Source organism: Oncorhynchus mykiss, chromosome 25 (assembly GCF_057628025.1).
Source record: "Oncorhynchus mykiss isolate SJ-2025 chromosome 25, ASM5762802v1, whole genome shotgun sequence".
NCBI lineage: Eukaryota > Metazoa > Chordata > Actinopteri > Salmoniformes > Salmonidae > Oncorhynchus > Oncorhynchus mykiss.
Genome location: NC_143046.1, coordinates 44302667 through 44330302, shown reverse-complemented (window position 1 = coordinate 44330302; position 27636 = coordinate 44302667). Strand labels below are relative to the sequence as shown.

At 42.6% G+C, this 27636-nt stretch overlaps 1 protein-coding gene across 12 annotated transcripts in view; it reads left to right on the top strand.

Annotated features, from left to right (window-relative positions):
* Nucleotides 1–27636, top strand: part of LOC110505197 (ecto-NOX disulfide-thiol exchanger 2) — a 316865-nt gene that overhangs the window by 71854 nt on the left and 217375 nt on the right. The window contains exon 3 of one of the 12 annotated variants that reach the window (XM_090219977.1): nucleotides 20343–20396. The exons of the other annotated variants lie outside the window; for them this stretch is intronic. The gene's annotated coding sequence lies outside the window, so the exon portion shown is untranslated. The remainder of the gene's footprint in view (nucleotides 1–20342; nucleotides 20397–27636) is intronic. 12 annotated transcript variants of the gene reach the window in all.

Here is a 27636-nt window from a genome sequence, read left to right as displayed (position 1 = left end):
AGAGCCACAGAGCAAATACCCTGAGTAGAATGAATACACTTCAATTATCTTTTATTTTATTTTACCTTTATTTTACCAGGTTAGTCTCATTGAGATTAACACTCTCTTTTACGAGAGCTGGTCAAAATAGCAGCACACAAAGTTGCAGACATTTGCAATTTAAAATGCAAAGCAATAAAGATTGAAAACATTTTCACTCTTGCCTCAGTATATGCTCTTTAGTGTGCTGCATGTCAATGAATGTTTAGGTCTTAATTGTGTAATTCATAGACCGGTTGACCCAACCATAGAAATATAATTTATTTCTATGGACTGGACATTGTGTGAGTCCCCATAAATTGGTAATTTTGAGATTTTGAAGCGGTGAGTTTATCCGAAGTTCACTTACAAAGAATCAGATGTTATGGTTATGTATCTAAGGTCTAACAGACCTTGAAGATTTCAGTGGGATTTCAGTGGGTGTACTGTATAGGCTATAGGCCTATTGAGTGAGTGAATAACAGATAGTGTTAGTATTGTCCTATATATATACCCAAACCACAGAGAGAGACACAATACAATATCAGCTCACATTAAGTACTGGTCATAGTGAAAACCTGTGTGAATGGCAGTTTCTGAATACCGGTAATTACGTTCTAAATAGTAGGCTGATTGGCTATGCTAAAAATAGAATGTTAAACCTGTCTGACTGTTTGAGTACAGCCAGTCAGAGATTTAGATCAAAGACTCAGCACGCAAATCTAATATGACCACTCATTCTTTTACAGAATCTTAGCAGTAGAGAGAGTCATAGATGGAGAGTGACTAATCAGAGTATGGTGTTTTTAAGAACAGACTTATCACACTAAAACCTGTGTGCTGGTTTAGACAGCAATCACACCTCACTAAACCTCAGAAGTGGCTCTATGTGCCCCTGCTTAGCAACAGAACATTAAATAATGATGACATACAATTAACAACAGCTCTAGTCTCCAACAGCCTTTCATAACATTGGCATTATGTATATTATTGCAGTGTGACATGATTCTGCTCTCTGATGGAAAACCTGCACAATGGTGACAATCTGCAGCATCTGGAGCTGGGTATATTTAGTGGCGTTAATGTTCACTAGCATCACGAGACACAGTCAAGTCTTCCAGCTCTCTGAGGAGAGAAGATGCAGCTCGAAAAAGTTACCAGCCATGTGGGTTTACAGTCGTTAATGGCAATTCATTAGACCTAGAAACACATACGTTCAGGAACACCGTTCCTCTGGTGATGGGGCGGAGGGAGGGGGGTGTATGGTGATCATTTAGGGAGCAAGAAGTTCCCAAGAATCAAACAGTGTTGATAACAGAATGTTTACTCCATGTGTTGGTTTAAACCACAAAACTTCTAAATGGCTCAAACAGGCAGCAGAATGGCTATCTCAGAGCGCTAATGGGGGTCCATTTGACTTTACAGATACTGCAACTGTTTAGCAAAGTAAATAAATAATGAAGTCTTTAGTTTGAATGGCTTTGCCACTGTATTAGTAGCCACAGCTAGAAAGAATTGAATTCATGTCCATTCAACACCTTGTAATTCATGTAATTTAACCAAATACTTTTAGTTTTTATGATGACGATATTAATAAGTCAACCCTCGAAACGTCTGGAAAGTTAAAGTGCAAAGGGGAGTCTGCCCACTCAGCACTTTGTTAGAGAATACCCAGCACAGCGTTGGCTTATTGTGACCTATTTAGGAAGGTATAAAAGGAAATGCAGTGAATTCAGTATTATGTCTTTGCCTTGGGCCAGGTAGAATGGAGTCACTGAATATTTCAGCACATTAGCTTGCTTTCATTAGCAAACACGCTAAGATTAGTTTACAGTCCTCCATACACGCACCATGACTATTCTTCATGCTGTCTTTTATATAACCAACCAGCCCACAAAAGACCAAAATAACATACTTATATTGTATAGCTGTTGGGGATGCAGAGGATTAGCTAGAATGGTGTTGGTTAATTGTGAAGCATTCTTTTCATACAATCAAAATGAACAGTATTTCATTGCATTTATTGTAGCTGGGGATTTTAACAAAGCAAATTTGAGAACAAGGCTACCTAAATTCTATCAGCATATTGATTGCACTACGCACATGGGCAATACCCTCGACCACTACTACTCTAACTTCCGCGATGCATGCAAAGCCCTCCCAGACCCTTCCTTCGGCAAGTCCTACCACAACGCCATCTTGCTCCTACCGTCTTATAGGCAGAAACTCAAACAGGATGTACAAGTGACGAGAACCATTCAATGCTGGTCTAACCAATCGGAATCCACGTGTCAAGATTGTTTTGATCATGCGGACTGGGATATTTTCCGGTCAGGCTCAGAGAATAACATTGACCCATACGCTGACTCTGTGAGTTAATTTAAAAAGAAGTGCATTGAAGATGTTGTACCCGCTGTGACTATTAAAACCTACCCTAACCAGAAACCGCAGATGGATGGCGGCATTCGCGCAAAACTGAATGCGCGAACCACCGCATATAACCAAGGAAAGAGATCTGGAAATATGGATCAATATGAACAATGTAGTTATTCCCTCCGCAAGGCAATCAAACAAGCAAAATGCCGCTATAGGGACAAAGTGGAGTTGCAATTCAACGGCTCAGACATGAGACATATGTGGCAGGGTCTACAGGGAATCACAGACTACAAAAAAGAAAATCAGCCACGTCACGGACACCGACTTCACGCTTCCAGACAAACTAAACACCTTTGCCCGCTTTGATAATAATACAGTGCCACCATTCGTGGCCCGCTAACAAGACTTGCGCCCCCCCCACCTCCTTCTCCGTGGCCGATGTGAGTAAAACATTTTAACATTTCTAACCCTCGCAAGGCTACTGGCCCAGACAGCATCCCTAGCCGCATCCTCAGAGCATGCGCAAATCAGCTGGCTGGTATGTTTATGGACAAATTCAATCACTCCCTATCCCAGTCTGCTGTTCCCACATGCTTCAAGATGGCCACAGTTGTTCCTGTACCCAAGAAGGCAAATATAACTGAACTAAATGACTACTCACTTCTGTCATCATGAAGTGCTTTGAGAGGCTAGTCAAGGATCATATCACCTCTACCTTACCTGACACCCTAGGCCCACTTCAGTTTGCATACCGCCCTAACAGGTCCACAGAGATGCAATCGCCATCACACTACACACTGCCCTATCCCATCTGGACAAGAGACAAGAGAATACCTTTGTAAGAATACTGTTCATTGACTAAACCTCAGCATTCAACACCATAGACTATAACTTCATAGACTATAACTTCCGGCGCCGACAGAGATGGCCGCCTCGCTTCGCGTTCCTAGGAAACTATGCAGTTTTTTTACATGTTCTTTCTTACATTAGTACCCCAGGTCATCTTAGGTTTCATTACATACAGTCCAGAAGAACTACTGAATATAAGAGCAGCGTCAACTCACCATCAGTACGACCAAGAATATGACTTTCGCGAAGCGGATCCTGTGTTCTGACTTTCACCCAGGACAACGGAATGGATCCCAGCCGGTGACCCAAAAAAACGACTTCGTAAAAGAGGGAAACGTAGCGGTCTTCTGGTCAGACTCCGGAGACGGGCACATCGTGCACCACTCCCCAGCATACTTCTCGCCAATGTCCATTCTCTTGACAACAAGGTTGATGAAATCCGAGCAAGGGTAGCATTCCAGAGGGACATCAGAGACTGTAACGTTCTTTGCTTCACGGAAACATGGCTCACTGGAGAGATGCTATCGCAGTCGGTGCAGCCAGCTGGTTTCTCCATCCATCGCACCGACCGAAACAAACATCTTTCTGGTAAGAAGAGGGGCGGGGGCGTATGCCTTATGGCTAACGAGACGTGGTGTGGTCACAAAAGCATACAGGCACTCAAGTCCTTCTGTTCACCTGATTTAGAATTCCTCACAATCAAATGTCAACCGCATTATCTACCAAGGGAATTCTCTTCGATTATAATCACAGACGTATATATTCCCCCCCAAGCAGACACATCGATGGCTCTGAACAAACTTTATTTGACTCTTTGCAAACTGGAATCCATACATCCTGAGGCTGCATTCATTGTAGCTGGGGATTTTAACAAGGCTAATCTGAAAACAAGACTCCCTAAATTGTATCAGCATATCGATTGCGCAACCAGGGCTGGCAAAACCTTGGATCACTGCTATTCTAACTTCCGCGACGCATATAAGGCCCTGCCCCGCCCTCCTTTTGGAAAAGCTGACCACGACTCCATTTTGTTGATCCCTGCCTACAGACAGAAACTAAAACAAGAAGCTCCCGCGCTGAGGTCTGTTCAACGCTGGTCCGACCAATCTGATTCCACACTCCAAGACTGCTTCCATCACGTGGACTGGGATATGTTTCGTATTGCGTCAGACAACAACCTTGACGAATACGCTGATTCAGTGTCCGAGTTCATTAGAACGTGCGTTGAAGATGTCGTTCCCATAGCAACGATTAGAACATTCCCAAACCAGAAACCGTGGATTGATGGCAGCATTCACGTGAAACTGAAAGTGCGAACCACTGCTTTTAATCAGGGCAAGGTGACCGGAAACATGACCGAATAAAAACAGTGTAGCTATTCCCTCCGCAAGGCAATCAAACAAGCTAAGCGTCAGTATAGAGACAAAGTAGAATCTCAATTCAACGGCTCAGACACAAGAGGTATGTGGCAGGGTTTACAGTCAATCACGGATTACAAAAAGTAAACCAGCCCCGTCACAGACCAGGATGTCTTGCTCCCAGGCAGAATAAATAACTTTTTTTCTTTGAGGACAATACAGTGCCACTGACACGGCCTGCAACCAAAACATGCACCTCTCCTTCACTGCAGCCGAGGTGAGTAAAACATTTAAACGTGTTAACCCTCGCAAGGCTGCAGGCCCAGACGGCATCCCCAGCCGCGCCCTCAGAGCATGAGCAGACCAGCTTGCTGGTGAGTTTACGGACATATTCAATCAATCCCTATCCCAGTCTGCTGTTCCCACATGCTTCAAGAGGGCCACCATTGTTCCTGTTCCCAAGAAAGCTAAGGTAACTGAGCTAAACGACTACCGCCCCGTAGCACTCACTTCCGTCATCATGAAGTGCTTTGAGAGACTAGTCAAGGACCATATCACCTCCACCCTACCTGACACCCTAGACCCACTCCAATTTGCTTACCGCCCAAATTGGTCCACAGACAATGCAATCTCAACCACACTGCACACTGCCCTAACCCATCTGGACAAGAGGAATACCTATGTGAGAATGCTGTTCATCGACTACAGCTTGGCATTTAACACCATAGTACCCTCCAAGCTCGTCATCAAGCTCGAGACCCTGGGTCTCGACTCCGCCCTGTGCAACTGGGTACTGGACTTCCTGACGGGCCGCCCCCAGGTGGTGAGGGTAGGCAACAACATCTCCACCCCGCTGATCCTCAACACTGGGGCCCCACAAGGGTGCGTTCTGAGCCCTCTCCTGTACTCCCTGTTCACCCACGACTGCGTGGCCACGCACGCCTCCAACTCAATCATCAAGTTTGCGGACGACACAACAGTGGTAGGCTTGATTACCAACAACGACGAGACGGCCTACAGGGAGGAGGTGAGGGCCTTCGGAGTGTGGTGTCAGGAAAATAACCTCACACTCAACGTCAACAAAACTAAGGAGATGATTGTGGACTTCAGGAAACAGCAGAGGGAACACCCCCCTATCCACATCGATGGAACAGTAGTGGAGAGGGTAGCAAGTTTTAAGTTCCTCGGCATACACATCACAGACAAACTGAATTGGTCCACCCACACAGACAGCATCGTGAAGAAGGCGCAGCAGCGCCTCTTCAACCTCAGGAAGCTGAAGAAATTTGGCTCGTCACCAAAAGCACTCACAAACTTCTACAGATGCACAATCGAGAGCATCCTGGCGGGCTGTATCACCGCCAGGTACGGCAACTGCTCCGCCCACAACCGTAAGGATCTCCAGAGGGTAGTGAGGTCTGCACAACGCATCACCGGGGGCAAACTACCTGCCCTCCAGGACACCTACACCACCCGATGTTACAGGAAGGCCATAAAGATCATCAAGGACAACAACCACCCGAGCCACTGCCTGTTCACCCCGCTATCATCCAGAAGGCGAGGTCAGTACAGGTGCATCAAAGCTGGGACCGAGAGACTGAAAAACAGCTTCTATCTCAAGGCCATCAGACTGTTAAACAGCCACCACTAACATTGAGTGGCTGCTGCCAACACACTGACTCAATTCCAGCCACTTTAATAATGGGAATTGATGGGTAATGATGTAAAATATATCACTAGCCACTTTAAACAATGCTACCTAATATAATGTTTACATACCCTACATTATTCATCTCATATGTATATGTATATACTGTACTCTATATCATCTACTGCATCTTTATGTAATACATGTATCACTAGCCACTTTAACTATGCCACTTTGTTTACATACTCATCTCATATGTATATATTGTACTCGATACCATCTACTGTATCTTGCCTTATCCCCTTACACTTGTGTGTATAAGACAGTAGTTTTGGAATTGTTAGTTAGATTACTTGTTGGTTATTACTGCATTGTCGGAACTAGAAGCACAAGCATTTCGCTACACTCGCATTAACATCTGCTAACCATGTGTATGTGACAAATAAAATGTGATTTGATTTAGTACCCTCCAAGCTCGTCATCAAGCTGTAGGCCCTGGGCCTCAACCCCACCCTATGCAATTGGGTCCTGGACTTTCTGATGGGTGAACACCTCCACCTCGATGACCCGCAACACTGGGGCCCCACAACCCCCTCTTGTACTCCCTGTTCACCCACGACTGCGTGGCCATGCACGCCTCCCAACTCAATCATCAAGTTTGCAGGCGACACAACAGTAGTGGGCTTGATTACCAACAACAACAAGACAGCCTACAGGGAGGAGGTGAGGGCACTGGGTGTGTTATGTCAGTAAAATAACCTCACTCAACGTCAACAAAACAAATGAGATGATCGTGGACTTCAGGAAACAGCAGAGGGAGCATCCCTCTATCCACATCGAAGAGACAGCAGTGGAGAAAGTGGAAAGAGTTAAGTTCCTCGGCGTACACATCAACGACCAACTGAAATGGTCCACCCACACAGACAGCATGGTGAAGAAGGTGCAACAGTGCCTCTTCAACCTCAGGAGGCTAAAGAAATTGGCTTGTCACCCAAAACCCTGACTAACTTTTACAGATGCACAATTGAGAGTATCCTATATCACAGCCTGGAATGGCAACTGCTCCACTCTCAACCGCAAGGCTATCCAGAGGGTGGTGCGGTCTGCACAACGCCTCACCGAGGGCAAATTACCTGCCCTCCGTGACACCTATAGCACCAGATGTCACAGGAAGGCAAAAAAAGATCATCAAAGGCAACAACCACCTGAGCCACTGCCTGTTAACCCCGCTATCATCCAGAAGGCATAGTCAGCACAGGTGCATCAAAGCTTGGACCGAGAGACTGAAAAACAGCTTCTATCTCAAGGCCATCAGACTGCTAAACAGCAATCACTAACTCAGAGAGGCTGCTGCCTACATTGAGACCCAATCACTGGCCACTTTAACAACGGGATCACTAGTCACTTTATACAATGCCACTAAATAATGTTTACATATCTTACATTACTCATTATTTGTTTTTATTATGGGTCCCCATGCTGCCAACACAGCAGCTACTCTGCCTGGGGTCCGACAAAATTAAGGCACTTTATACAATTCTAAAAACATTACAATACATTCACAGATTACACAACACACTGTGTACCCTCAGGCCCCTACTCCACCATTACCACATATCTACAAGTGTGTGTGTGCCAATATTTGTGTTGCTTCACATTCCACGCTGTTCCATAAGGTGTTTTTTTTATCTGTTTTTTAAAATCTAATTGTACTGCTTGCGTCAGTTACTTGATGTGGAATAAAGTTCCATGTAGTCATGGCTCTATGTAGTACTGTGTGCCTCCCATAGTCTGTTCTGGACTTGGGGGCTGTGAAGAGACCTCTTGTGGCATGTCTTGTGGGGTATGCATGGGTGTCTGAGCTGTGTGCCTGTAGTTTATACAGACAGCTCTGTGCATTCAACATGCATTCAACCTCTCATAAATGAAAGTAGTGATGAAGTTAATCTCTCCACCACTTTCTGCCAGGAGAGATTGACATGCATATTATTAATTTTAGCTCTCTGTGTACATCCAAGGGTCAGCCGTGCTGCCCTGTTCTGAGCCAATTGCAATTTTCCTAAGTCCTTTTTTGTGGCACCTGACCACACGACTGAACAGTAGTCAAGGTGCAACAAAACTAGGGCCTGTAGGACCTGCCTTGTTGGTAGTGCTGTTAAGAAGGCAGAGCATCCCATTATTATAGACAGACCTCTCCCAATCTTAGCTAGTACGGCATCAATGTTTTGACCATGACAGTTTACAATCTAGGGTACTCCAAGAAGTAGTCATCTCAACTTGCTCGATTTCCACATTATTACAAGATTTAGTTGAGGTTTAGGGTTTAGTGAGTGTTTTGTTCCAAAAACTATGCTTTTAGTTTTAGAAATATTTAGGACTAACTTATTCCTTGCCACCCACTCTGAAACTAACTGCAGCTCTTTGTTGAGTGTTGCAGTCATTTCAGTCGCTGTAGTAGCTGATGTGTAAAGTGATGAGTCATCCGCATACGTAGACACACACTGTGGCATTTACTCAAAGTCAGTGGCATGTTAGTAAAAATTTAAAAAAACAAGGGGCCTAGGGAATTCCTGATTTGTAACTGGATTACATTTGAGGCTTCCATTAAAAGAACACCCTCTGTGTTCTGTTAGACAAGTAACTCTTTATTCACATTATAGCAGGGGGTGTAAAGCCATGAAACAATTTTTTTCCAGCAGACTATGATCGATAATGTCAAAAGCTGCACTGTAGTCTAACAAGACAGCCCCCACAATCAATTTCTCTCAGCCAATAATCAGTCATTTGTGTAAGCGCTGTGCTTGTTGAGTGTCCTTCCCTATAAGCATGCTGAAATTCTGTTGTCAATTTGTTTACTGTGAAACAGCATTGTATCTGGTCGAACACCATTTTTTCCAGAAGTTTCCTAAGGGTTGGTAACAGGCTGATTGGTCGGCTATTTGTGCCAGTAAAGGGGGCTTTACTATTCTTGGGTAGTGGAATGACTTTAGCTTCCTTCCAGGCCTGAGGGAACACTTTCTCTTGTAGGCTTAAATTGAAAATGTGGCAAATAGGAGTGGCAATATCCTCTGCTATTATCCTCAGTAATTTTCCAACCAGATTGTCAGACCCCTGTGGCTTGTCATTGTTGATGGACAACAATATTTTTTTCACCTCTTCCACACTGACTTTACAGAATTCAAAAGTACAATTATTGTCTTTCATAATTTGTCCGATATACAGTACTTGGATGTGTAGAGTAGTGTAAGCGTTTGTTGCGTTAGTTTGTTGCGTTTGTTTGTTATCTTGCCAATGAAAAAGTAATTAAAGTAGTTTGCAATATCAGTGAGCCATCTGATTCTATGAATGAAGGAGCCATGTTGGCTTTTTTTTCCTAAAATTGTATTTATGGTGCCCCAGAGCTTTTGACTATTTTATCTTTATTTTACGAGGCAAGTCAGTTAAGAACAAATTCCTATTTTCAATGACAGCCGAGGAACAGTGGGTTAACTTCCTTGTTCAGGGGCAGAACAACATATTTGTATCTTGTCAGCTCAGGGATGGACTAGTAACCTTTCGGTTACTAGTCCAATGCTCTAACCACTAGGCTATGCTGCCACCCCTGTCATTCTTAATATCATTCATCTTTGTTTCTTTTTCTTTTCATTTTTTGTTTAGTCACATTGATTTCTTAATTTGCAGTGCATTTGCCAATCGGTTGTGCAGCCAGACTTATTTGCCATACCTTTTGCCTCATCCCTCTCAACCATACCATTTTTCAATTCCTCATCAATCCGAGGGGATTTCATAAATCGATCAAGTGCAGCGTCTGTTTGCTCCTCATTACACACCACAGACCAGCAAATATTCTTTACATCAACATATGAATCACTACAAAACTTCTTGATTGACCTCTTATACACTATATTAGGCCCAGCCTTTGGAACTTTGGTTTTCCTAGATACATGTATGGCTATTATATTGTGATCACTACATCCTATGGATTTGGATACTATTTTAAAGCAAATATCTGCAGCGTTAGTAAAGATGTGATCAATACATGTTGATGATTTAAATTGTGTGCTGTTTGTAACTACCCTGGTAGGTTGACTGACAACCTGATCCAGGTTGCAGGCACTGGTTACAGTTTGACGTTTATTCCTGAGTGGGCAGCTTGATGATAGCCAGTCAATATTTAAATCACCCAGTAAATATATTTCTCTGTTGATATCGCATACATTATCAAGCATTTCACACATACAGTATTATCCAGATACTGACTGTTAGCACTTGGTCTATAGCAGCTTCCCCCAAAAATGGGCTTTAGGTGAGGCAGATGAACCTGTAGCCATATTACTTCGACAGTATTTAACATTAGATCGTATCTAAGCTTCACAGGAATGTGGTTCTGAATATAGACATTAACACTGCCTCCGTTGGCATTTCAGTCTTTTCGGTAGATGTTATAACCATGTATTGCTACCACTATACCATCGAAGGTATTATCTAGGTGAGTTTCAGAGAATATGCATGTCATCTCTTACAAGCAAGTTACTGACTTCATGAACCTTGTTTATTAGGCTACATATGTTAATATGGGCTATTTTTAGCACTTTTCTGGGTTGCTTGATTGTTTTTAACGCTTTACTGGGAACCTTATCAGGGGTAGACTTACTCATGTTATTTACATTGGAGCTGATAGTGCAGGGTGAGCTGCATAAAGTGGTCTTCCTACTATTGCACACTGCCTCAGTGCTAAGAGTGTAACTCTGGTTTATTGGCTCATGATTACTGCTTACAATAGCTGTAGGATAAACAGATGTATTTGGTGCAATTAGGGGTACATAAATTAAATGACATACATTGTGTTTGCCAATGCCCCTAAGATCATGTACATTTGATGCAGCATTATGACGACTCATTGTAACAATGGTAGGGATTAACTGAGCTGGTCTTGGATCATTTACCAGTCATTGTTTCAACGCAGCCTTGAAATGCGTGGACAGAGTCCAGGAGCCAAGATGATTTGGATGGACTCCATCAGTATCTTCTGTTTCAGAAGGTGTCAAAGTTATCCATAAAAATGACTCCAGCAGAGCTGCAGTAGTCTTTTAGCCAGATGTGTAATGCCAGCAGTCTGCTGAATCTTTTACACCCGCAGCCCAACGATGGTACTGGACCTGAAATTATTGGCTGTTTTTTGGAGTCTTTTAATGCTAATATCCATTTTCATAGACTACAGCAGTATCAGCTCCCGGCATCTGTGGTAGAACAGTTGGAAGCAGCCTTGTTATGTCCTGTACTCGTGTTCCTGGGTAGCACAGGGTTTTTGGGGACCGAGATGTTTCTTACCATAGAGCTGCCTATGATGACAGCTGGTGATGTTGAATGGGCCGGTGTCTCAGGCAGCCTCACGGTCTGGTGAGGCTGGGAGCTCCGAGGAGCTGAACCCGAGGTAGAAGCCACCGGAGAGGGAGACCGAACCGAGGACGAAGACGCAGGTACCTCCGGATCCGATCTTGATTGGGAAGCCACCAAGGACAAAGGCGCCGGAACCTCTGAATCCAGGGCGGCAAAGCTGTTTCTGGTTTATGTCAGTTCCAGGCTCAACATCTCCATGGAGACCCCCGCTGCCAGAGGACGCCGCCTTCAACTTCCACGGCGAGTGACGTACCTCCATTCATAATAAAATAAAAGCCTGAATACAGTATATACTGTATTTTGTACCATCTATTGCACCTTGCCTAGGCCTCTCGGCCATCGCTCATCCATATATTTATATGTACATATTCTCATTCAACCCTTTTAGAATTGTGTGTATTAGGTAGTTGTTGGGGATTTGTTAGATCACTTGTTAGATATTACTGCACTGTCGGAACCAGAAGCACAAGCATTTCACTACACTCGCATTAACATCTGCTAGCCATATGTATGTGACCAATAAAATTTGAGTTGACACCTACTGTATTTTCAGGGAAGTGACATCATCAATGAGCTTCGCTCCTTCACAGGTACACTCAGGCTTCCTGTTATTGGGGGTATCTTTTGACATGGGATAAATCAAACTGTTGGTGACTTGTGTTGACTGTTTCAACCACCTTCTATATCAAGGCTTTTGCCCTGACAACAGTATTGAATTGAATCAAAAAACATCTGCTCCTCAAAAGCCATGTCTCTGTCAGGCCTTTTACAACAGCAATAAATCACATTACTATCATATTTGTGGAATGAATTGAATCCATAAAATGTTAATGTGTGAAAAAAGGCACTGATACTGCAAATAGCAGATGTGAATTTAGCCTTCTCCAATCCAATCCCGTGTGCATTAACCTTTAGCGAGTATTAGCAGAGCAGTGCTGAATACATTTTGATTCCCAGGGTGTGGAAGGTACGTGCAGAGGAGCTGAACAGTAGAATGATACAGCAGCAGGGTGGTCCTCTCCTCCTGGTATTGAGGCAGCTCACAACAGACTGGTGTTGGTGTGAAGGGTAACAAGGAGCAAAGGATCACAGCGGTGTCTGCATGGATGACAATAGTGTGTTTGGGAGATAACAGAAAAAAGTTGTTTGTCGCTGGGTGGTCTATTTTATGTACACAATATTGCATGTGTGTGGCTATGAATTTGTGTTTGAATGAGTGCATCCATCCTTGTTGTCTGTGGAAACATTGTTGCCTGAATACATTACTGTTTGTCAGTGCTGCAAACACATGTTCCTTGTGTCTCCCTGTCTCCTGTGCTCTAATGTGAGCTACTAATGTGAGACCTCGAGTGGCTGAGCTGCTGTGTAAAGCTGCTATTTTCCTTGAAAGATCAGCTGTTTTTGCTTAAATGGCCAATGCAGATGTTTTTATATCAATCTCAAATCATTTCTGGGTAACAATTAAGTAGCTTTTTAGCAAAAACTATTTATTAAACAAGAATTTTGATAGGACTGTCTGGGAGTGAGTGGTCTGAGTGGGGAGGGGAGAACTAGATGTTCTTAGAAGAGAGGTTTGGAACTCCCTTTGTTATTGATCTATTAAGCAATTCACTTCATTGTGATTGTCTGTCGATATGATGTCTGTCCTGAGTAGATAGTTTCTGATTGAAAATACAATCTGGAAATAACACTTTTTTTTCAAACATTTACAATGTTAGTTTCATGTTGCAATAAAACACGGGGAAAACTGCATTTTGACTGCGCTGGGCCTTTATGTACATTCTCTAAAGATCAGTAGCCTTCTCCATACAATCTTCACACTGTAATGGATCTGCTGAGGGCTGTCTGCCATTGTTCGTTGGGGTGTGTGAGACCCAGGTCCCGTTCTCTCTGCTTGCCTCCCTGTGACGGATCTCCTCTGCTCCGGTTCTGCTGACACACTGGTCACTATGCCATAGCCTTAAGAAACTTAAGATCCTCTGTGTTACTCGGACCTCCACGCACGCATGTAAGAGGCATTTGCATGAACTTTCGACTTACGGCTGTGTTCACTTGGGTCACTCTTTATACAAATGTTGGCAGGGGATGTGCTGTTTTTAAAAGGAGATACATAAGGTGTGGCTAACTTCCCTGTCAGAGCTGATCTGTGTTTAAAGTAGGCCTACATGAAGATACATTGCTATGTAAGGATAATAGAGAATGATATGGCTGGCTTACCTAAAGCCAGGCCCTAAGCACTTCTCTCAGATCTACAGCAGGATATTATGGTCTCTGTGACAGTGAGGGCATCGAGTCACATTCAGGATTATAGGACTAACACTGGCTGATGGCTGGAGATAATACATGGTTGTGTTTAGCCTACATGGTATATACTCAGACACACACCATGGTACTGCTTTATAGTCTGCCACAGTCTCTTTATTGAAATAACCTACCCAGCCACAGTGGGCACCATTGTATGTGACAGCATAAACCAATGTCTTTCATGGCCCGTAATCGAGAAACTGTATGTGGAACTAATATATGACACCTTGTAAATCCAGTTCAATGATCCAGTTCAAATTGATGTCATCTGCACCCTATTCCCTTTAGTGCACTACTTTTGATTTAGCCCATAGAGCTCTTGTCAAAGTTAGTGCACTAAATAGGGAATAGGATGCCATTTGGGACGGACACATTCAGTACTGTCTAGTAAACTAACGTGTTTCTACAGAGGAGACTAAGCCTGTCCTGGTCAATGCCCTTTCATATTCAATACTGCAGCTTAACATTCCCCCTCATTTATAAAACATTCAAACAACATTTGGAACAGAAAGGTAATTCCTTTGATTGGGGAATTCTCCAACACCAGCCTTCTTCTCCTCCACCTGTACCAGTGACGGATTCATTAGAGAAGGAGGGAACCAGGGCTCCTTCCCCCTCCTCTTTCATCCTTCCATTTCCTGTCCAAGTCCCATCAGTGCTTTCTTCTTCCTCTCAGCACATGCCATCCCTCCTCTGGACTGCCAGGGCTCGGTGCAGCATGCAGCATTTCTCTTCGTCCTGAATACATAAAGTATGGGACCTGAGGAAGTGGAATTGCCAGAGGATACGGACTTCAGTCTAAATTAACAAAATGGCTTCTGTCTTTTCTAAAGGTAGCAGTCATTTCAGTACTTTGTGTACAGAATGTCTTTCTAAAGCTTGAGGCTAACGCTAGTTGCTGTGCGTTGTCACTTATCTGAAGGTAGAGGGAGAGTCTCGTATCCCAATTTGTTTTCTACTAGAACAGAGGAAACAGCTGCCAGTGTTTTCAGCCAACCAGACACAACACACTTGAGGGAAGATGAACAATTAGCTCTTTGTGATGAGTTTCTCCTCGATCTATCAGCCTGGGGAATATAGCAGCCCCACAGGAATAGACTGGATTCTAGTAGCTCAGATAGAGTTAATGCTGTCTCTCCCTGCAGTGCTGTTGTAGGAGAGACATGTTATTTTTGATTTGATTCAAAACTTTTTTAGTTTGTACATGCTGCACCACTTTGCGCTAAGATTTTGGTATGGAGTAATTCGTAAGTGAAGTTATTTAATCATTTCACATGCCTTTGTATGGAAGTGTTATGCACGTGAGTGAGGACCCAAAAGCGGTTTAACAAAAACAGAGTCCTTTAATGTCAAAACACAGGTAAGACATAGATCCTCTTCAAATGTATATGATGGCAAAATAAACAACCCGCAGAGAGGGCGACAAATTAAACATAAAGTCCTTCTGAATATCACAGAAGAGTTCCCCTTCTAGCAGCAGAGGAGAATAGCTGGGTTAGAGTCCCCTTCTAGCAGCAGAGGAGAATAGCTGGGTTAGAGTCCCCTTCTAGCAGCAGAGGAGAATAGCTGGGTTGTAGAGGACAGAGGTACCTGATCACACGTAGCATCAGATGAACAGGCAGATTCCGACAGGACAGGACAAGGGTGAAGCAAACGAGACGATAGTTTGGTTCTGGCATGAGAAACTCAAACGAGAATCTGACAAAGACAGAAGCAGGAACAGAGAGAGAAATAGAGACCTAATCAGAGGGAAAAAAGGGAACAGGTGGGAAAAGGGTGAACGAGGTAGTTAGAGAAGATGAGGAGCAGCTGGGGGAAGGAGAGGAAGAGAAGGTAACCTAATACGACCAGCAGAGGGAGACGGAGTGAAGAGAAAGAACAGGAACAAGACATAATATGACAATACATGACAGGAAGACCATATCTGTCACAGATTAAAATATATAATGTTTCTTACTTGAGGCAGCTCATGCTTTTAGCTTTACGAAAGTGGTAAAATGGGTTGTACTTTAATCATAATTGCATAACAAGCAAAACATTTTGAACCATTGAAGAAGTCTGTTGGAAGGCAATTTGAGTTACAAATCAAATCAATGTTTAATTGTCACATACACATGGTTAGCAGATGTTAATGTGAGTGTAGCAAAATGCTTGTGTTTCTAGTTCTGACAGGGCAGTAATATCTAAAAAGTAATCTAACAATTCCCCAACAACTACCTAATACACACAAATCTAAAGGAGTGAAATAATATGTATATGTAAGTATATGGATGAGCGATGGCCAAGCAGCATAGGCAAGGTAGATGGTATAAATAGATGGTATAAAATACAGTATATACATGTGATATGAGTAATGTAAGATATGTAAACATTATTACTAAACATTATTTAGAGTAGCATTGTATAAAGTGACTAGTGGTCCATTTATTAAATTGGCCAGTGATTGGGTCTCAATGTAGGCAGCAAACTCTCTGAGTTAGTGATTGCTGTTTAGCAGTCTGATGGCCTTGAGATAGAAGCTGTTTTTCAGTCTCTCGGTCCCAGCGTTGATGCACCTGTACTGACCTCACCTTCTGGATGGTAGCGGTGTGAACAGGCAGTGGCTTGGGTGGTTATGTCCTTGATGATCTTTTGGGCCTTCCTGTGACAATGGGTGCTGTAGGTGTCATGGAGGGCAGGTAGTTTGCCACCGGTGATGCATTGTGCAGACCGCACCACCCTCTGGAGAGCCTTGCGGTTGAGGGCAGGGCAGTTGCCGTACCAGGCTGTGATACAGCTCGACTGGATGCTCTCGATTGTGCATCTGTAAAAGTTTGTCAGGGTTTTGGGTGGCAAGCCAAATTTCTTCAGCCTCCTGAGGTTGAATATTTGCTGTTGCTCCTTCTTCACCACACTGTCTGTGTGGGTGGACCATTTCAGTTTGTCCACCTTCTCCACTGCTGCCCCTTTGATGTGGATAGAGGGTGCTCCCTCTGCTGTTTTGAATTGTTTGAGGCAATTTATAGTTACAATCTTTCACTATAACATTATTACTTCTCTTCTCAGCTCAGCCCAGCTTCATAAAAACATGAAGCAGATCAAATTCTTTGGTCTTTTAAAAACCTGCTGTATGTAAAATATTGTGTGCTATAGCTTGGAAAATAAATACATGTGACTCTGGAGGGACTATTCCTGTTACCCAGAAAGCAGTCTGAGATTTGAGGGATCACAGAGTTCAATTTACAAACCAAAGGTTGTTGAGGTGTTTTATCCCAACCTTCTTCATTAAAGACAGCCGATGTAGGATTTACACCTCTGTCTGAGACGCCATCCAAATACAAGAGGAATAACAGTCTCTCTGATAGGCCAGCTGGTAATAACACTCTCTGATAGGCCGCCTGGCCGGCCTGTTGAATAATGCATCTCCCGTCTCTCGCTTTGTGCCTAAGTGGGCCAAACTATGGCTCCAGAGTCTCAGTACAACAGGAAGGACCCTAGGCTTTCTGTGGCCTCGTTTAAACAAAGTCCAGAGCTATCTGAGGTCCAGCGCTGGCTCCACTGTCACCTCCACTATGATATCAGCTCTTGTTGGAGACATTTAAAAAAGGAAGCCTTTAACTGGTACAGGAAAAAGGCAGGGCTACACTGTGTCTGGTTTGCGGATGAAGACATGTGGAAGACCTGACTCAGGAATATTTCAACACCTCTTTCTTACGCTATCTCATTCTGCCCTCCCCTCTCTCCCACCACATCAATCATCTCCGTAACACGTGATATAGGAATCCGCCTTTTAACTCAGCACCATGCTCAGAGCAGCACAAGCATCAAAAGGGACCCTGTGGTCCTCTTTCTCGCTCTCTCTCTGTCTCGCTCTCTGTCTCAATTCAATTCAAGTGGATTTATTGGCATGGGAAACATGTTAACATTGCCAAAGCAAGTGAGGTAGAAAATATACTAAAGTGAAATAAACAATAAAAATTAACAGTAAACATTACACTCAGAAGTTTCAAAATAATAAAGGCATTACCAATGTCATATTATGTATATATACAGTGTTGTAACAATGTATAAATGGTTAAAGTACACAAGGGAAAATAAATAAGCATAAATATGGGTTTACAATGGTGTTTGTTCTTCACTGGTTGCACAAATCTTGCTGCTGTGATGGCACACTGGAATTTCACCCAGTAGATATGGGAGTTTATCAAAAAATTGGGTTTGTTTTCGAATTCTTTGTGGGTCTGTGTAATCTGAGGGAAATATGTGTCTCTAATATGGTCATACATTGGGCAGGAGGTTAGGAAGTGCAAGCTCAGTTTCCACCTCATTTTGTGGGCAGTGTGCATATAGCCTGTCTTCTCTTGAGAGCCATGTCTGCCTACGGTGCCCTTTCTCAATAGCAAGGCTATGCTCACTGAGTCTGTACATAGTCAAAGCTTTCCTTACGTTTGGGTCAGTCACAGTGGTCAGGTAGTCTGCCACTGTGTGCTCTCTGTTTAGGGCCAAATAGCATTCTAGTTTGCTCTGTTTCTTTGTTAATTCTTTCCAATGTGTCAAGTAATTATCTTTTTGTTTTCTCATGATTTGGTTGGGTCTAATTGTGTTGCTGTCCTAGGGCTCTGTGGGGTCTGTTTGTGAACAGAGCCCGAGGACCAGCTTGCTTAGGGGACTCTTCTCCAGGTTCATCTCCCTGTAGGTGATGGCTTTGTTATGGAAGGTTTGGGAATCGCTTCTTTTTAGGTGGTTGTATAATTTAACGGCTCTTGAGTCTAAGGCTTTTTGGAAATCAACAAAGCGTGAGAAGACTTTGGCTTTGTTTTGATTTGTTTGTTTGTCAATTAGGGTGTGCAGGGTGAATACATGGTCTGTTGCACGGTAATTTGGTAGAAAGCCAATTTGACATTTGCTCAGTACATTGAGGAAATGTACGAGTCTGCTGTTAATGATAATGCAGAGGATTTTCCCAAGGTTGCTGTTGACGCATATCCCACGGTAGTTATTGGGGTCAAATTTGTCTCCATTTTTGTGGATTGGGGTGATCAGTCCTTGGTTCCAAATATTGGAGAAGATGCCAGAGCTAAGGATGATGTGAAAGAGTTTTGGTATAGCCAATTGGAATTTGTTGTCTGTATATTTGATCATTTCATTGAGGATACCATCAACACCACATGCTTTTTTGGGTTGGAGGGTTTTTTATTTTGTCCTGTAGCTCATTCAAGGTAATTGCAGAATCCAGTGGGTTCTGGTAGTCTTTAATAGTTGATTGTAAGATTTGTATTTGATCATGCATAGGTTTGTGTTATATAGCCAAAAAGATTGGAGAAGTGGTTTACCCATACATCTCCACTTTGGATAGATAATTCTTCGTGTTTAGTGTTTTCCAATTTTCCCAGAAGTGGTTAGAATCTATGAATTCTTCAATTACATTGAGCTGATTTCTGACGTGCTGTTCCTTCTTTTTCCATATTTGTCCATGTATTTCTGTATTGTTTTAGTGATTCACCATAGCGAAGGCGTAGACTCAGGTTTTCCGGGTCTCTCTGTTTTTGGTTGGACACGTTTCTCAATTTCTTTCTTAGATTTTTGCATTCTTCATCAAACCATTTGTCATTGTTGTTCATTTTCTTCTGGTTTTCTATTTGAGATTTTTAGATTTCATAGAGAAGCTGAGAGGTCAAATATACTGCCACGTTTCACCTTCACTATTACAGTGGAACGTTTTACCCAGGAAATTGTCTAAAAGGGATTGAATTTGTTGTTGCCTAATTGTTTTTTGGTAGGTTTCCAAACTGCATTCCTTCCATATATAGAATTTCTTAATGTTACTCAGTTCCTTTGGCTTTGATGCCTCATGATTTGAGTATTGCTCTGTTCAAGTAGACTGTGATTTTGCTGTGGTCTGATAGGGGTGTCAGTGGACTGACTGTGAACGCTCTGAGAGACTCTGGGTTGAGATCAGTGATAAAGTGGTCTACAGTACTACTGCCAAGAGATGAGCTATAGGTGTACCTACCATAGGAGTCCCCTCGAAGCCTACCATTGACTATGTACATACCCAGCGTGCGACAGAGCTGCAGGAGTTGTGACCCGTTTTTGTTGTCATAGTTGTGCCTAGGGGGGCATATGGGGGTGGGAATGCTGTCACCTGCAGGCAGGTGTTTGTCCCCCTGTGTGCTGAGGGTGTCAGGTTCTTGTCCGGTTCTGGCATTTAGGTCGCCACAGACTAGTACATGTCCCTGGGCCTGGAAATGATTGATTTCCCCCTCCAGGATGGAGAAGCTGTCTTCATTAAAGTATGGGGATTCTAGTGGGGGGATATAGGTAGCACACAGGAGGACATTTCTCTGTTATTAAGATAATTTCCTTTTGAATTTGTAGCCAAATCTCTCTCTGTCATCTTCCACCTACAGCCATCTTCACTGACCCACAGCAGCTGCCTCTGTCACAGCGAGGCTTTTAACGAGGTACTGCACTCCTCCACCCCTCCTTATCACACCATTGAGGCTTTTAAATAACTTTTAAAAACCCACATTTTTAGCTAGGCTTTTAATAAGTGATTGTTTTACATTGTTATTTTCTTGTTGTTCCAATGTAAATTTGATTTCATCACATTCATCCTTCATCCCTCTTTTCTTCCCCTCTCTATATCTTTCCTCCTCTCTCAGCAGCATTTATAATTTACCAGACATCTGAGAAATTTACCAGACCCATATGCATTGGGTGCGTAACCTGATTATGGCGTCCACCCACGGTGCTCAGATTGACAGAAATCACATTTAGATTAAGGTCATTCATCTTAACACAACATGCAACTCGACGATGCAACGGTGTATGTCCTTACCGAATTAAGACGCACACTTTGTATGTAACAGCTGTCGTCTGTGGAAGAAGGAGAGGACAAAGCGCACCGTGGTTAGTGTTCATCTTTTTAACAAGAAACTGAACACTTCAAAAATACAAAACAACGAAGTGACAACCGAAACAGTTCTATCTGGTGCAGACACACAAAGACTGAAAATAACCACCCACAAAACACAAAAGAAAACAGGCTACCTAAATATGGTTCTCAATCAGGGACAAAGATAGACAGCTGCCTCTGATTGAGAACCATAGCAGGCCAAACACAGAAATAGAAAATATAGAAAAACTAACATAGACTGCCCACCCCAACTCACGCCCTGACCATACTAAATAACTGTCCACATTTACTTTTCCTCAGCCAACATGATGAGTAAGGAATAGCGCACACATCACTGACAAACTGAAATGGACCACCCTCACAGACAGTGTGGTGAAGAAGGCGCAACAGAGTCTCTTTAACCTCAAGACGCTAAAGAAATGTGGCTTGGCACCTAAAACCCTCACAAACTTTTACAGATGCACAATTGAAAGCATCCTGTCGGGCTGTATCACCGCCTGGTACGGCAACTGCACCGCCCTTAACAGCAAGGCTCTCCAGAGGGTGGGGTGGTCTGCCCAATGCATTACCGCGGGAAAACTACCCGCCCTTGATCTGAAAACCCAAATAAAATGAGAGATATAGGCTACTTGTTTCAATGGCATGTGAAAGTCTAACATATTTGCCTCCACATTTATAGAAACAGATTTTGGCTCTGCTAATTTGAAGCAAACTAAGTATATGTTTTCAAAATGCATATTGCAAAATGCTTACATTTCAAAGTGGTGTGTGTGACACGCTGAAGACTCCCTACTGTTTCCTAGGCAATTGAATGGGAAGTGCGCTTTAATTACCACTTGAGAAAAAAAAGTTATTTTTAATCGTGGCCATCAAAACTGTTGGTTGCATGTTTCATGAGCTGAAATAAAATATCCCAGAAATATTCCATACGCACAAAAAAAATGTATTTCTCTCAAATTTTGTGCACAAATTTATATACATCCTGTTATTTTTTTTATTTCACCTTTATTTAACCAGGTAGGCCTGTTGAGAACAAGTTGACAATGCACAGCCCCGTGTCGCAAGGATATGTACACAATTGTTTATGTTCTTCCATGGCCTGCATACTCACCAGACATGTCACCCATTGAGCATGTTTGGGATGCGTATGACATGTACAACAGTGTATTCTAGTTCCCGCCAATATCCAGCAACTTAAAACAGCCATTGAAGAGGACTGGGGCAACATTCCACAGGCCAAAATCAACAGCCTGATCAACTCTATGCGAAGGAGATGGCATGCTGCATGAGCCCCTACCTTTTTTTAAGCTATCTGTGACCAACAGATATACAGTATATCTATATTCCCAGTCATGTAAAATCTATAGATTCGGGCCTAATTTATTTATTTAAATTGTTTGATATCTGTCGTTCTGCCCCTGAACAGGCAGTTAACCCTGTTCCTAGGCCGTCATTGAAAATAGAATTTGTTCTTAACTGACTTGCCTAGTTAAATAAAGGTAAAAAAAAAGAAAGAAAAAAAATGAACTGTAACTCAGTACAATCTTATTAATTGTTGCATGTTGCGTGTTATATTTTTGTTCAGTGTAGAATTGTTATAAAAACACATTTCCCTTCAGCAGCAATGGGAGCTGGAGCAGCAGCTCTCGAGCTGTCTGACAGATTTCCCGCTCAAACTAGGCGCTGTATCTGTGTGCTGTGCATGTGTGATATATACCAATCATAATAAAAATACACACCCACACAATTCATCTAAATGATGCTAATTAACCTATAGAACGATAAGCACGACCGGTCACATGTATTTCCATCCACTGGTATTATTAATACAGAGGTGGCAGAGTAGCATAGTGGTTAGAGCATTGGAAAATCTGTTGTTCTGCCCCTGAACAAGGCAGTTAATCCACTGTTCCTAGGCCATCATTAAAAATAAGGATTTGTTCTTAATTGACTTGCCTAGTTAAATAAAGGTTCAAAAAAAGAATAATTAATGAATAGGCTAAAATTCATTGTACTGTTATAATCTACACCTGGCACAGCCAGAAGAGGACTGGCTGCCCCTCGGAGCCTGGTTCCTCTCTAGGTTTCTTCCTTTTTTGGGGGTTTTTAGGCTGGGTTTCTGTATATGTATTGGCTGATGTAACAAGGGCTTTCATATTTTGTAATGGGATTTTTTTTTTATCTAGACAATTGGCCGTTGCCAATTTTATTTATCTTCTTTTCCTTTATTTATCGGCCAAAACCCGGCTACTACCGGCTAACTAAAACCCTGACACGCACATACAGTACATACATGCATCCACTGCTATCCTCCTAATTGAATTCCCTACCTTGGTGATTCGTGAGTATGTGGGGCTTGTTTTATGATTTAGTTCCATATTCATAATGGAACAGGAATAAAAGCCATCTAAATCAGCTGTGGCTCCCAGCAGAGTTATTGAACTTAGTGTAAAGGAGATATTGTGGTTTAGCGAAGGAGAAAGAGAGAGCGGTACAGTAGAGGCAGAGATTCTTTTTGACTCATCATTCCCCTCCTTAAATTAGATTTTTAAATTGTGTTTTATAATTGATTTCAGAGGGTAGCAAAAGCCTTTGAAGTTTTACAGATGTGAAAAAGGTGGTGTAGGTGGCTTGACTGGTGTGTGTAGGTGTCTGTACGTGACATTATTCAGCAATTTGTACTACTTTCTGTTACTCCTAAATTACATTTAGCAGAGAACCAATGTTTATATGGCTTCCCATAGATCCCTATGGCCTCTGCTATTCCATAATCTCTACATTGAATAGTGGAACAGGGGTCTGTTCGGGTTCTGGCTCACAATGATAAATGTGTGTAAGCCACAGTTCAAACCTTTCCCAGAGCAACTCTCTTCCTTCTCTCCATCTATTTATCTCTCTCTCCTTTTTTCTCTCCCTCCTTCCTCTCTCTCTCCTGGCTGCCCTTGCCCCAGTTTCCTCTGTGTTCGGTCAGCCAGACAGTGTTGAGGCCAGCTAGTCAATCAATTAAATGCATTTATAAAGCCCTTTTTACATGAGCAGATGTCACAAAGTGTTTATACAGAAACACAGCCCAAAACTCTAAAGAGCAAGCAATGCAGATATAGAAGCACGGTGGCTAGGAGAAACTGCCTAGAAAGGCAGGAACCTAGGATGAAACTTAGAGAGGAACCTAAGATGAAACCTAGAGAGGAACCATACTCGGAGGGTTGGCCAGTGCCAATTATAAGAGTACATGGCCATTAAGGCTAGATCCTTCTTCAAGATGTTCAAAAGTAATAGAAGACCCGCAAGGTCAAATGAGAATCAGTGGTTATACAGGGTGCAACAGGTCAGCATCTCAGGGGAAAATAAGGTAGCAGGTCCAGTGAACACGTCCAGGGTTCCATAGCCGCAGGCAGTACAGCAGAAACTGGATCAGCAGCACGACCAGTTGGACTTGGGACGGGGACAGCCCGGAGTCGTCAGGCCAGGTATTACTGAGGCATGGTCCTAGGGCAGGTCCTCCGAGAGGGGAGCGAGAGAGATGGGAGAATTAGAGGGAGCATACTCAAGTCACACAGGACACCAGATAAGACAGGAGAAATACACCAGATAGGACAGACTGACATAGACTATTGCAGCATAGATACTGGACACTCAATGTCCGCTCCCACAGTGCTGCAGTAAAGGGGCGTGGTTGCTGTCTGTTTCTGCAGATTGAAACCGGCTGCAGCCGACCTTATCCCTCCCCTCCTACTAGTTTTATTTCCAGCCTCGTCTCCTGTCCCCTCTGATGCTGACGCCCTCCAATGCCGCTAATGGTCAGATCACAGAGTATCTCTGTCCATATTCTCCTCTATCCTCCATCTATCTGTCTGACAATGAAACCTTTTATAACTGCTGTCTGGGAACCCACTCTGGTTCCATGGTCACTCTCTGTTCTCTCCTTCTCTCTTTCTGCACTTCTACTGATGCTGTCAGCCCCACTTGGTCATATCTCTAAAGATGATCCTCCAGTGCTATCGTATTCCACATTAGGTCTTAGAATGCCCTGTTGTTTTTTATTGGCAGTTTTCTCATAAAGTAGGACATGTGGTCTCACCTATCATTAGGTTACACTGAATCACAGATGGTATCTAGATCACTGTTCATCTCTGTTGGTCCCACTACACTAACAACCTCCGACAAATGACATTTACTCTAGTTTGAGTATTCATCTTGAAATTTGAGGTCATTGTGCAGCTCACTTGGTATCGTAGAGCACGGTGCTTGCACAACCAGTATTGTGGGTTGGATTCCCACTGTCCATAAGAAAACGTATGCTTGCATAACTGTAAATCACTTTGGATAAAATCGTCTGGTAGAAACCATATATTATCATAAACACTGAATGTACAAAACTTTAAGAACACCTGCTCTTTCCGAGACATAGACTGACCAGTTGAATCCAGATGAAAGCTATGATCCCTTATTGATTTCATTTGTTAAATCCACTTCAATCAGTGTAGATGAAGGGGAGGAGACAGGTTAAAGAAGGATTTTTAAGCCTTGATAAAATTGAGACATGGATTGTGTGTATGTGACATTGAGGGTGAATGGGCAAGACAAAATATTGAAGTGCCTTTGTACAGGGTCTGCTAGCAGATACCAGGCTCACAGGTTTGAGTGTGTCAAGAACTGCAACGCTGCTTTGCTTTTCACACGCAACAGTTTCCTGTGTATCAAGAATGGTCTACCACCCAAAGGACATCCAACCAACTTGACACAACTTTGGGAAGCATTGGAGTCAACATGGGCCAGCATCCCTGTGGAAAGTTTTCAACACCTTGTAGTCCATGCTACGACGAATCGAGACTGTTCTGAGGGCAAAAGGGGGTGCAACTCAATATTGTGAAAGGTGTTCCTTATATGTTGTACACTGTGTATTAATGTCATTGAGTTTTGATGAGCTGGGCTTATAAACTAATGAGCAAGTCAAGGTTATACCTAAGGAAGGTGTTGATGCTGAAACTCATTCCTTCTTTAATAAAGGACCAAAGTCTTCAAAAACATGAATCTTCAAGTCCTTGGCAACACCTACTCAGACAAACAGAAAATGACTGTACAGAGGAAAGTTTTATCAAGGCTTTTGTGTAGCCTGAATAAATGTAAAGATCCCCCTCTTTTTAGAATTTTATCATTTGCTTGGCAACCTCCTTTCGAACAATGACATAACACCTCCGGATTTGGGATTTTCTCTCTAACCTATCTCTCTCTTTCCCCTCCCTCTATACAATATAGTATATCATTCCCTTGAGTGGGTGGAGGAGCAGGGGATGGCAGCATTTCATAAGAGCTCCTGCATTTAGTTGCTACAACACAGTGTCATGCACTTGTGGCTTCTTGACAAGGAATGATGGTATTAGTGATATTATAACGTCACATTAAAAAGTTATACATAACAGTCCAGATACTGAGCTGATTCAGTGTTCAGGAGTTTAGAACTGGGAGGAACTGTCACGTTTGTCACAGATTACAATGATACACTGGGACATAAAAGGGAATAATGCAGGAGTCAATACTGATTCTTTACGTGACATATCTAAATGAGCAACATATGAATGATGAACTCATTAACTCAGTACAAATGGACACCTCAGGCGGTTTTATACCCGAGTGTGTGTATAGAAAATTGATTCTTATTTACATTAGAATTGTAGTAAAAGTATATAAACTGCATGGTAATTGAATGAGATAAATTGCCTTGTATTGCACACATTGTTGTTCATCTTGCTGCATTGAACAGACTGATATCCAACAGTTCTGAATTGAGAACAAGCTCTCTCCCTTTGATGTTCATGAACAGTGTGGTCCAAAATGTTTGACCCCCATGATAAAGATAAGCAATAATGACTGTATAAAATACTAACTTCAAAAGTCAACTGACAAGTTAACTAATGGCTGCAGGTTCTTGGGTGAAAACATGGTCTTTTTCTAAATGAAATCTGCAGAATACAAAACAAAATATGGACTAAATATATATTTACAACGCAAACTGATTTTCAATATCCATCCTCTGTGAAGATAATCTGTTCTTGTTTTCATGGTGTGTTTCTGAGTCTTTCACCATAGAAATTGCCCTTCTCAACTTAGATTGATTTCCAATGGAAATGAAAATTACGAGGGTGTCAAGAAATGTTGATTGGTCCAACATCTCCAAATGTTACCACCTCCCAACGCCAAATATTGAAGATATGCAACCAAGAGTTGTGCGGTCCAAATGCAAATGAACGTTCTTATTCATTTCATCAACACTGTTAAGGTTATAGTATTGTAGAGAGCCATCAATCTAATGATTCATTCTATGTGATTTATAATTACATTGGACAAATAACTGTTTTTACATTAAATTCGTAGCACCCACTTGAAATGCCCCATTTTTCAAATGTTTCAAAATGTTCTCATTCTAGAGCAGTGATTGAATGCCCTACACCCTATCAGAGTTGCCCTAGTGTTGACTCCTGCATGGAGATTGATGGACTGATAGAGGAGCATTTGAGAGCATAATTCATCCTTCATGGTATTCTTGTCAAGGAGAATAAGCCGAACGTGAAGTCATCTTTGCAGCTCCTCTCCTGTAATCAATCTGCAAAGCCTGCTTTATCAAGATGCACACGTGTTGAGCGCTCCAGGCTTGTCTGCTCCTTCCTCTGGTGATTTAGTTTTAATCCTATGTGTTTTAGCTTTGTTCGCTGGGAGGGTCAAACACGCATCAGAGCAGCTGGAGCAGCCTTTTCATCATCTGGAGATAGGCCCACTGAATAAAA